The sequence below is a fragment of the Neopelma chrysocephalum genome, unplaced genomic scaffold (genome assembly GCF_003984885.1).
Source record: "Neopelma chrysocephalum unplaced genomic scaffold, ASM398488v2 Primary Assembly neopelma1_61b, whole genome shotgun sequence".
Classification (NCBI taxonomy): domain Eukaryota; kingdom Metazoa; phylum Chordata; class Aves; order Passeriformes; family Pipridae; genus Neopelma; species Neopelma chrysocephalum.
In genome coordinates, this window is record NW_020897717.1 from 6,329,443 (window position 1) to 6,339,335 (window position 9,893).

At 37.0% G+C, this 9,893-nt stretch overlaps 1 long non-coding RNA gene across 1 annotated transcript in view; it reads left to right on the forward strand.

Annotated features, from left to right (window-relative positions):
* LOC113966852 overlaps positions 1-9,122 on the forward strand; it is a 39,742-nt gene extending 30,620 nt beyond the window's left edge. Inside the window, exons 2-4 of the long non-coding RNA XR_003533978.1 lie at positions 1,284-1,368; positions 8,840-8,920; positions 9,018-9,122. This is a non-coding gene — a long non-coding RNA (uncharacterized LOC113966852). The remainder of the gene's footprint in view (positions 1-1,283; positions 1,369-8,839; positions 8,921-9,017) is intronic.
* The last annotated feature ends 771 nt before the right edge of the window (positions 9,123-9,893 follow it).

The following is a 9,893-nucleotide window of genomic DNA, read 5'->3' on the forward strand; positions in this document are numbered from 1 at the left end:
ACTGTTGATCAGGTGGGTTTTTTTCCTACCTCTAGCCTCAGGGAATGTAAGGAAAAGTGATAATGTTGAAAAAAGCCAAGAAAGCTGACTTCAAATTAAATTAAAAACTCAAGTCAGCTAGTTTTCTTTTTTTTGTTTGTGTATGTAAAAGTAGAATGTTGATATTGAAATATTATTATACAGCTTTTCCAGATTTTGTGTCTTTCACCTATCACCATCTTTCCTGTCCTCTTTTATAATCATGTTTAGTCATCCCCAAACTGAATTTTTGGGGAAGTATGTAATTTTCCACTTGGTACTCTTAGCACTGTCAATGGAGAACAGAAAACCCATCCGGTTTTGTAAATGACACCTCTTAAGGAATTTGCAGCTTCTTAAATATTCTATGTTAATGACAGGAATTCTGGTTTTGAAGTTTTATATGTAGCTATACTTTGTTTTGTAATAGCTAACTAGGAATGGTTTCTGATAAAAACATTGATTTAGCTTTGCAGCAAGCTTTTCAGGATCTCTTTCAGAATCTCTTTCTGTTACCATTTAATGAATAGTTCGGGTCTCTTTTTCTAGCTTTTATTTCAATGTTCTGGTTACTCCATTGTTAAATGAAGTGTTTAATGAATTTTAAAATATTAAATATTGGATGCAAGGTACTTATGAAATCGTGTAGGTTTTTTTAATATGATTTATTTTAACGTGTTTTGTATAAACAGTAAGTTCCATGAATGTCTCACAAATGAGTAATATCTTTTTTAGTATTTTTTTATAAGAGTTAACATGCTGCCCCAATGCATGTGGATTCCTAATATCTGAATCTGATGCAAATCACAGGGCTGTGGACTGGCATGTTCCACATATCAGACACGGTGGGCCATGGCTTGTGCGTGGGAGCATCCACATCAGATTTAGCATTGCTGTGCCCCTTCTCTCCAGAGGCACAATCTCCAGTGACAGTGAAAGGACCACAGCATCAGCTTTCCGGGGGAGCATCCTTCTCCCTGACCTCTGTGGGGGACAGTTGCCCCTCTTCAGAATCCCCCCAGGGATGCTGTCACCTCTAAGGTTATTATAGAGCTATGTACTCACTGTCTGCTGGGTTGGGATCCCAGCTACAGGGTGAGGAAGTAATGGTGCCCCGGAGATGCATGTGAGCAGCACCACTGTGGTGCAAATCATGGGGAGGTGATGGCAACTTATAATTCTAATTATTAGTCTTCCATATGTTAAACCAGGTGGGCTTTATAAAGTTTGCGAAGTGCTGCTTTTTGGTGATTTTTCCATTCTAGGCCTTACAGTGACCTTATTGGTGGCTGACTCCAGAGAGACATCTCATGATTCTGAGTTAAGAATTTCTCCATCTCCAAAATCGGGGTAAGGATCAAAGTATTTTGAGATACTGGGATGAAAAGTACCATGGTTATTATGATTATACTGCTTGCTGTAAACATCAGAAAGGGAGATATTCTTTTCGTACATTCAGAAAGAATCAAATGCCATGAAGCTAATGGAATTGTTACAATAGCATGAGGAATGCTGTTAAAATACCAGCATGACATGGCTTGAGTTAGAAGTATTATATTTTTTGCCACATGTTAGGAACCACTAACCCTGGTCGCTACTGTAACTGATTAAAAATTGTATGGGAATCTGTTTTCAATATCTGTGATTTAAAAATATCGTGGAATGTAACACTGGAAAAGAAAATATATTTCCTGAAGTCTGCCTCAATGCCATTTCTTCACTGTCTAACTTCTGTTGTTCTTCTCGGTTTTTTTCTTTGTTTTTCTCTGGGTTTTTTTGTTTGTTTTTTAATTATTATTTTATACACCGTTTCATCATTTCCCCAAGAACTGACATTTATCAGATATCACATGCTGAAAATCACCCGTGTAGTTATAAAAGTTTTGTTTATTATCAGAGAGAATATTAAGCATTTCAAGGAGAAGAATCTATTCGTCTTTCTGATTTCTGTAGTATAAAATAGTAAGGAAACTTGAAGTGTTTTCTCTGTGATTCTATTGTGTCTATTGATTGTTTTTCCTTAAATATTTCAACATTACAGCTGAAAGGATTTGATTAAACAAGTTAGGTTTTTTTACAGTTTCTATGATCTATACTTAAAGTGCATTAAACACTTAAAATTCAGCCTAACTAACCTGGAATGGACACTTTAAAATAAGAATTATCTTCCATTTTGTAATAAGGAAAACTGTAGAGCTACAAGTACCACCATGGTCACTTCATAAACAAATCAAACAACTTTAACTCATAGATAGTAACATTTCTGTCCTGTGGTCTTGAAAACTCAGTGAGAAGATTTTCCCATGCCACAGAGAAGAATAGGATATCAGTTCTGAGTCCAATTTTTAGCTCAGACACAGATTTCTTCTGTGGCTTAGAACAAGTTATTACTTTGTCATATGTTTTATCTTTACCAGATATATAAAACCTCTGAGGTGGATGTGCTTGCAAAATGCTTTAAAGCAGTGAGGTGAAAGTTTAAAAATTCTTTAAAAGAAGTTTCTGTGAAATCTCAGCCTGCTTCTGCAGTTGTCAGTGAAAATTTTACCATAAACTTAAATGGCCAGAATTAGGTTCTCTTAAAATCACATCTATGAAGTTCTTTGTGAATTGAAAGTATTGTTGTCGGCAATTTTTTTCATTTACATTAATGACTTTATGTAGGTATTTGTATTAACAAGGCTTCTAGTCTCCCTGACACTTCATTCAAATTAGAATTTGATTCTCTTGAGCTGTACTAGGCAGCATTCAGGAAATTAATTAGTTGGCTTAATTCTTTTTCTTTCACCCACCTAAAACCATACATACTGTCATCCTCAAAGCATATCCAAAAAGCTGCTCATGCCTGAGGTGTCACCATATTTAACTGGCTTGGTCTAAAGGTGGCAAGGTCCTGTTTTCCTGAACCTCAAAAAGCACTTCCTACAGTTATGATCCACTGGGAGGTGCAAACCTAAATGCAAAAATAGGTATCCCAGTAGATCCAAACTTTTCTCAATGTCAGATGGTATCTAGTGGCTCTTCAACATGGAAGCAATGTTGCCAAGTGGTTTGTAGTAATGCTTAGCAGCAAATTATTGAGTAGACAGATGGAGGCACGACAAATTGTTGTTTTCTCAAGAAAACTTGCAAGTGCAGTATTCTGATTTGGGAAATTTTGTCCTCAGTGTCAGGAAGGCAATTCTCCTAGATGGACTTGACAGCTTAAAATTGCTGTCATTTTAGTAATGTTATTTTGGACATCAGAACTTCAAAACCTGAAATGATGTAAGGTGTTGGAATAAGTGCGTATACAGAGTTTGGTCTTTGTGGCTTCACAGAATTACTCAGACTTCCTTTATTTAAAGAAGGAACCACATTTCTCATGTTCTAAAAGTGACAGTCCTACAATGAAAAGAAGAACTAAGTGTTCCTTGAACACACTGATCCACATGCATATGCAGGAGTTAAAGGGCTCACAGCTCAGAGGAAATGGCATAGTGGCTAAAAGGCAAACAAGGTCAGCTCTGAGGTAGTTGTGAGTTTTCTGCTTAGTGGCCATAACACTCCTACTCTAAAACAACTTATTTAATTGTCATTACAAGGGATGAATGGCCAGATAAAGCAGTTCTTTTATAATTGGATTTGGCTGAGTTAGTTTACGTGGTTGGAACTGAACTAGAGAAATGGTCAAAAACATTTGAATGGTCTTGGCACATTTGGTAGCGTGTAACTACTGACAAAATGTAAATGATTACATGGTAACTAGAAAGATGCGTGCCAGGTTAGTAGTGTGAGAATGCCTCGGCAAATTAGATTAATGTTTGCATGGAACAGACTCTGGTACAGCTCCCAGTAGTCATATGAGAATGTGATGTGTCCGAAAGCTTGAGCAAACACAGTCGGAACTAAGTGCTCATCCTGTTAATAGAAAAGACTCCCAGAGTCATACTATCCTGATCCATGTTTCCTTGTGTGTTCATGTTCATGTCTGACCCATGAAGCCGCAATGACCAGTCTCTTGCAGTGAGTTGTTCAAAGACAGGATAAACAGGTGTTTAGAGGAATTGCCAAAAGCTATCAGATACTTACTACTTTTGATTTAATGATGATTTTGTGAAAATCCAACCCACAGCTAGGTCTACCAAAAGGCTTCTGTGTTCTAATGCACCTAATGGAATTTATCCAGAAAAGATGTACTATACTGCGCCAAGGACCGTGACTAGGCACCTTGGGAGGGAATGTACAAAACTCTGCACATATTGTGGAAGAAACTGTTAGCAGGTGGGAATTGTTTGGAGAAAAGATAGGACTTAGATCACTTCACTTTTCTCTGCATTCAGGATGCAGTTCAGCCTCCTTTATCCCAGGGTCCTCAGCCACGAACTGTTACTGAGTGATGCAGCTTGGAGCTGCTTGGCTAACAATCTGCTGTAGTTTTCTAATGCAGAAAAACTTCCCAAAACATTTAAGCCAGTTTTGGGCCCCCCATCAGCTCCTAAAAGTATCTCCTTTTCAAAAGTGGTAATTCACAGCCTGCTGTCCTTTTCTTACTTAGTCTTTACTCTCTCTAAAATAAAACTCTCCTTCCTTGACTTTACTGTAGTGGTTACAGAGACACCAGCCTCCCAATTCAGTGGGATTAACACTGATGCTGATCTACTATTTAATTTTTTGGTTGATTAGAATTAGTCTCTCCAACTGTTGTCTCACAAATCAATGCAATTCTCTTCGCAGCAATGATATTTTCCAGCTCTGCAAACTCTTACATTTTCTAGCATGATGAAAGGTCCACATAATCAGCTAGTGTAACAATTTATACAACATAATCCTTGGAAATATACATAATGAGAAGCGAAAACTTTAGTCTTTTTTATGGTCATTTATGGTCATGTCCTGAAGTACTGTAATTGGTTTTAGATATTTATTTTTAAAAAGTTGTCTAAATCTTGAGCTCTGTAAGAAAAGTGATGGTAGGCTTGCAAAATAAGGCCCGTGGTATGATGCTGAATTGAGATTACTTCAATTGTGTTAATTCCAGGAAGTTTAAAGTGGCCCCTTATTTTCTGCAATGAGAAGTAAAAGAAAAAGAGAAAATATTGGATTATTCTCATTACTTAAGAATGCAAGCAAGGAAGCAAACAAGAAAGAAGCAGCTTGAAGCATTGTGAGGGAAAAATTAGAATTATATATCAGGGGAAAGTTTATAAACATAAGAACTCATAGCCAAGGAAACCAGCTGCCAAATGAAGCTTTGGAATCAGCACCACTGAAGATATTCAGTGCTCAGCTAGACATCCATCTATCAGAAAAGGATAAAGAAATCAGTCCAGCCACAATGTAGAGATAATACAACAGAGTTGCCTGCCAAATTTCTACCCCAAATAATGTATGATTCAGTTGGAATAGAAAAGAAAAACATTTTTACTTGCTAGATCTTTCACTGATATAATTTTAAAAGCACAAATTCTTCTACCTTTTAAAAAAATATTGCTAGCAAATATTTTTAAGTTTTATTTATTGTAACCAGAATGTGTAGGTTTTGCTGTAGTTTCAGACACATTGATCCTAGCTCAGATGTTGTTATTTTTTTTAAACTAAAAAATATGTATTTACAATTAAAAGAAATCTTTGAATGAAAAATTGTTTCACAACATCTTTTTTCATAGGAGTATTCTGGATGTTGTCAGATCACTCATACCAAGCCTGAGGAAAGACTGTCAGTAAGATATTTATTTTTCGCATGCTTAATTAGACGTAAGACTGGAGGGCTAGGGTAATAAGGTTATAAAGGTATGGTTAGCTTTTTACCTCTATGTCACAACAACAACAAATATAGGGCAAGAGAGATATTTCCCATTTATTACTTCCGAGTTACTGTTCAGATCGGTGGTAATGACCTACTTCTAGTGGGTAGGCAGGCAACACTCATACAGTAGAGAGTTGAAGACTGAATTGAGCTAGCAGGCTAAGACTACTGGTTATCAAGGCCTGGGGCTCAGACTTTTAAGGGTATGTTAACATTCAAGTAGTTGCCTATTGCAATTTTGAGGAGTCTGAAAGCAGTCACCTTGAGCTGAAGTAAGTGGAGTTAAGGTACCTAAGCTCTTTACAGAAAGCTAAGTATGCATTTATCTGCAACACCGAACACCTTTAAAATTGCAGCCTAGCAACCTCAACAAGTTTTCAGTGAAACTCTGGTTCACCTCTTTTCCATGAAGCCTCCATAAGCCTCTGATTTCCCCATTGTTTATCCCAACACATGCTGTAAAAGAGAAGATGGATGATCATTAGCTTTTAAGTACACTGCTGCAAACATAGTGTCCTTTCACGGAAATGCCTTCCAAAGCATCAGTCATATCAGAGAGACCAGGCTAGCACAGAGATGAAGCAGATACAATTTTAAAGAGGCTGTTTCAGAAATGGAATTAGCCTTAAATAACAAATGAATTTTCAGATTGAGTACTGAATTTTTCAGGAAATTTAACACATAAAATTTAGTGTTTTCAAACCATCCATACCTTGAATTCCCTAATTTGTACTGTAAAAATTAGTGCTAGTTTCTAAGATGTGGTAGAGAGTAGATCAAGGCTGATTCTTTGCAAAAATAAGTCTGCCACATTATCACTCTGCATTATGAAAATGTGTCACATGATGGAAGGGAAGTATGAATATCTTCTATCTGATGTATACAACTGAAAAGGGAAAACACAGAGTGAAATCATCAAGCCACATTAGCCAAAGAGAACAGATAAGTAAGGGTATAGCACTGGAATCGTAAACAATCAAGCAGAGATTACACCTCTGTGTGGAACTGTGCATGCTTTTTAGATGTGAAAACTAAAATGTTGACAGTAGAAAATTTAAAAAATCTAACACTCTTTATCACAGAAAATGTTCAAAATACTGTAAGGATAGGGTAATAAACATGAATGTGTATTAAAAAAATGCTGAAAATGACACACCTTAGAAGCAAGGACATTAACTGCCACTGGACTCTGATTGGGCTCATGTACATGTGTGCATTTTGTACCCTTACGCCCAGCTTCTTGCCACAGCTCTGATAGTGTCACCAACTGTGTGCCACAGCTCTCACTGCTGCCCTACCAGCCTGGCCTGGCACCCAGCACATTCTTCTCAACAAACACAGGAAGCAGGTCATGCATGTGCTGCTTATCACCTCTATCTTCCCTTTTGAACATTTCTGTGAAACCACATGTGCTCAAGTTTGTAAATATGGACATCAGATAAAATGCGAGAAAGTCTTACCATTGAAAGATCTTTACTTTGAATGTGGTAGAGTTTCTATTTTCCTTGTTCCTTCCTCCTCCACCATGAGGACAGGAAGAGTGCACCGTTTCCTCTGAAGAGACTCATTACTGCTCTCAGTAGCTAACATTTACCCAGATTTTCAGTGTATATGTGCAATTTCAGCTGCACAAAATATGGGACTTACCTGTACATTTTAAGTCACTGAAATAGGACATTTTGGTAGAGGAAACAGTCAAATCAGGTTACCACAAAATGGGAACTTTTATAGTTGACTGTTCAGGCAGTGCTGCTGATTGCTGAGCTAGCTCTTAGTAAGAATGTGCAAGTTGTGCTATTTTTACTTGCTATTCATCTAGTACTGGACTTGTTTGAAATAATTTCTTTATTCTTGCGTATACAGGTATATATATATAGCAACAAGAATTTAGAGGAATTTTCTGTAGCTAATAGAATTCTTATAAGACTTCCATTGAGGAGGAAGAGAGTAAACCTTGCTGAAGGAAGCTTTAAATGGACTCTAGAAAAAAGATCCAAATGCATTTGACATTCCCCTCAAAATACGCACATCTTTGCCTGTGAAAAGCAACCTTCATTACCTTTGTCATGCCACTTCATGACTTCTTGTTAACTTTTTGTACTTTACCCACTCATCTAATTCAGTGGGTTTTATTCCCTGTTTTTCAGCCACTATCCTTCCCCAGTTTTCACTCTTTGCAGTTTGCACACAGACACCATCTGGCTTCACCCCCCCGCGTTTCCTAGACAAGGGCAATCTAGTCAGCCTTGTGAAATCCAAACCCCAGGCAAAAAAAAAAAAAAAAACCTGTAGAAAACCTCTACAAGACAGGCTTTGTCACTTCTCTGTGAGGGGCAACTACATTACCCATAGCAACTGTTAGAACAGAACTCACATCTAAAGCAGTAAGTTATCTTCTCAACCAACCTACTCTATTCCCCAAACTTTTCCTTTCGATTTACTAGAATTACTGCAAGTCTTTTCTGGTCAAGAGAAAGTTTGACCAGCGTGTGTGTAATTACAGAACTTCAGAACATCATGTAAGAAACTGTCTATAAAATGCTTGGAATAAAGTAGATTAAGAACAGATTTGCTAAAGAAATTAGGAAGTCATTCCAGTGTTCTGTTCTAAATAACATAGTGAAAATAAATCTCTGAGGCAAGATTCTGGACAAAGACATTCCTTTGAAAAGAGACCACAAGATTCCTGGTCTTCTTAATGGAGAAAACAGAAAATTGGTCTTGGTTTGGGACTCTCAAAATGCTGATCCTTTTGAGCAATGTGGACAAGTACAGAATATCATCCAATGTATTCATCCTTGAGCAGAAATAAATCAATTTTCTGTGTGCTCTGACTGTCTCATAGAAGCTGGAAAAAAAGGAAAAAAAAAAGAAAAAAGAACTCCCTTTCCTTTTTATGTTTGCTGTTTTACAAAGTTTCTAAAGGAATTTATTTGGGTGAGGAATTTTGATCTGCGTATCTATTTTCTCCTGAGAAATTATGATCTAGTTGCACAGTTCAGTGGTTTTGAACCAGATATTCTTTTATTTCAGACTTTGCAACTCTAAAGTCAAGAGGGAACTACATATATATAGGTGCAATTCCCTAATACTGGCCACAGAGTGAGGATTAAGGTGAGTTCTCTTCAACAACACACACTTCTAAACTATAAAGACTTGATTTCTATGTTTCATTGTTTGTTCTATTCTGTTGTCTCTCATGATTTAACAGTTACTCCTATGTGTCTTCAGAGGAAGAATGCATATCACAGTCCCGCTCTGACAGCGTAGGCTCAGTGAAATGAAGAAGAACAAGTTTTCTATTGTTGTGCACCATGGAAAGGTAAAAATATAATCAACATCTTTCTGTACTTGGCAGTCAGAGGGTTGGAAGGGAGTGTGTATGTAATGATGGTTGGGTACCAGTGATATAAGATACTTTCAGTCTTTTTAAATGTCCTGTGAAAAGCAGTATATATTGCTGTCTGCTCTCAGTATGACTGAGGTTGTATGACACTTAGATGATACAAGACTGTCATGTAAGACCTAGGTAGCATATTAGGTGTCCTATTTTTGTTTTACAATGTTCCCCAGTGAAAACCACAATTTCACTTTGGTTTGATGATCACTTCCTGGTGGCATTGGTACGTTTACATTTTGACATGATCAGAAGAGTAGAAGCAGACTGGCTACTGTTGGTAGGGAGCAGTGTCTGATATTAATTATTTAGAATTTTGCAGTCTAGAACTGGATTTTGCTTTCTTCTAAAATGGCAACTTTTTCACTCCACACTGTGCAGAGAAAAGTCTTGCCAGTGGAAATTCTTGTACTAATTATTTATAAAGACTCTTAGAAGGGTGACTTTTGAAGGATGTGAGATGTAAATCAGCAATCTCTTTTTAACTGCAGTGGATGCACAGGTTCCTTTTGAGTTTTAATGAAAAAGTTTGGAGCTGGAATCTACAACATGTTTGAAGTAATTTTGATGTTACTTTTGCACGTTTCCAAGATATCTAAGATGTGGCTAATAATAATAGCAGGCGTTGTCTGTTTCTCTCAGCATGAAAGTAGTATGGTCACAGATCTATGCATTATTTACATGATGTCA